Here is a 2,500-nt window from a genome sequence, read left to right as displayed (position 1 = left end):
TAACTCAACCATAGTTTTCATTTGTTTTCTATTCATGTTGACAAATGTAGGAAAAAAAGTATGCATAAGAATGAATATCTTCACAATCATCATTTAACGGTAGGTTCATGTCTGAGCCGCCGTGGTCACAGCATGATACTCAATTGCAGTTTTCACGTTGTGATGCTCTTGGAGTGAGTACGTGGTAGGGTCCCCAGTTCCTTTCCACGGAGAGTGCCGGTGTTACATTTTTAGGTAATCATTCTCTCTTATTTTATCCGGGCTTGGGACCAGCACTGACTTGGGCTGGCTTGGCCACCCAGTGGCTAGGTAGGCAGTCGAGGTGAAGTTCCTTGCCCAAGGGAAACAACGCGGCGGTCGGTGACTCGAACCCTCGAACTCAGATTACCGTCGTGACAGTCTTGAGTCCGACGCTCTAACCATTCGGCCACCGCGGCCTTGACGATCATGGGCTTCCATGATTTTCTTGGCAATTTAGAGCGGTGGTTTGCCATTGCCTTCCGCCCGGTGTGTTTTTTTTTTTTTTTTTTTTTTTTTTTTTTTTTTTTTTTTTTTTTTTTTTTTTCCGAGTCACCATCTCTATTTACCCGGCACTGACTTGGGCTGACTTGGTCCCCCAGTGGCTAGGCAGGCAATCGAGGTGAAGTTCCTTGCCTAAGGGAAACAACGCGGCGGTCGGTGACTCGAACCCTCGAACTCAGATTGCTGGCGTGACAGTCTTGAGTCCGACGCTCTAACCATTCGGCCACCGCGGCCCCATCTTCACAATACAAGAGATATATTTAACTGGTTTCGAATAAATCTTCGCCAGAAATACATATTCGAAACCGGTTAAATACATCTCTTTATTGTGAAGATTGCAAAGTTGCAAAAGCTCGACCGGTACATCAACCTGCAATCAGGTTTTTGTACAGACGCACTTTCCGAATTCGTAAGAAGAGGAAGAAAGAAGAAAGTAAAAAGAAAAAAGTAGAGATGAGAAGGGATACAAATAAAATAAATAAAAATAGAAAACTAGATGAAAAGGTGAAACAGAAAATGGGATGAAATGGTAAAATGGAAAACGGGATGAAAAGATGAAATAGAAAACGAGATGAAATTGTGAAATAGAAAACGGAATGAAATTGTGAAACAATACGGGATGAAAAGGTAAAATGGAAAACGGGATGAAAAGATGAAATAGAAAACGAGATGAAAAGGTGACTGTAGTATATCTAAATTTCCAGGCAGTGAATGAAAGGGGGGGGGGAAATCTTACTCGATTACAAAACAGTGAAACAAGGGTAAGTTGATAAAAATAAATAAAAAGAGACAGAAAGTAAGTGATTCCCGATTTTATTAAAAAGTAGGACAAAGAAGGAACACATAATAAGCTTTAAAAAAAAACGAAAATGGGGTATGCCCTTCTTGGATTCAAAAGGACAAAGGGAAAAAATATGAAGAGAGGAAAATAAATAAATAAAAAGTAAAAATATAAGTAAAATAAAAAAAGAAAAAAAAAATGCACTAACCTTATTCTTATTTAATAAATGGATCAAGAAAGACAAAATTAAACAAACAAACAAACAAACAAACAGACAAACAAAACCAAACATAAATAAACAATACAGTTCTCCAAAATGTATTTCCTAAAAGCAAAAAAAAAGAAAAAAAAAAAGGGCATAGAGCAAATGCCCCTTCACAAGAGAAACAGAACAAACAGCAAGAAAACTGCCCGAGTGGCGTGAGGGAAAGACTTCGTAGCAACATCACACGTAAGAAGCATTTACCTGTTGACCAAAGACAGGACCCACTCGTTACCTAAGGGAGAAAGAGAAGAAAAAAAAAGATCGGTTAATAAAGCATAATCATAATAAATAATCATAATAAATGTAGATCTTGATATGGAAAAAAAAATAAATACTATGAATTCCTAAGCTACAAAAGGACAAAACAAGAACATCTATTTGAAAACAATCATATGGCAATTATTGTCTAAAAACTGGTTTTTTTTTGTTTGTTTTTTTATTACGGGGCATCTTTTCCCGGACAATCTCAGGGAATCTCCTCGCTTAACAGCAGTCATATTGCATCTCCATTATCCAAACAATCAAAGGGCATCCCTTTCTCAAAACAATTAACGTGTACCTCTCTGAAAAGACTCCCTTTTCTCAAAACAATATTAGGGTACCTCCTATCAACCACAACCAAGGGGCGTCTCCTTCCCGTATCAATACCAAACCATCTCCTTTCTCAAAACAAATCAAGACCACCTCTCTGCAAAACTACCAGACACCATCTCCTTTCTAAAAAAAACAGAAATCAAACCCCCTTCCCCCCCCAAAAAAAAAAAAAAAAAAAAAAAAAGACAACCAAATTTTCAGAATAACCCCCATTTTCTTGGCTGACACACTCCGATTCCCTGTTCTGTTTTCTTTCTTTCTTACTTTCTTTTTTTTTTTCTCTTTCTTTTTGCAACCACATCCGCCGGGATCCGCCAGCCTGCGCATGACCGTCAGCC

This window comes from Penaeus monodon, chromosome 16, assembly GCF_015228065.2.
Source record: "Penaeus monodon isolate SGIC_2016 chromosome 16, NSTDA_Pmon_1, whole genome shotgun sequence".
NCBI classification, from domain to species: domain Eukaryota; kingdom Metazoa; phylum Arthropoda; class Malacostraca; order Decapoda; family Penaeidae; genus Penaeus; species Penaeus monodon.
Note: the sequence above shows the minus strand (reverse complement) of the source record.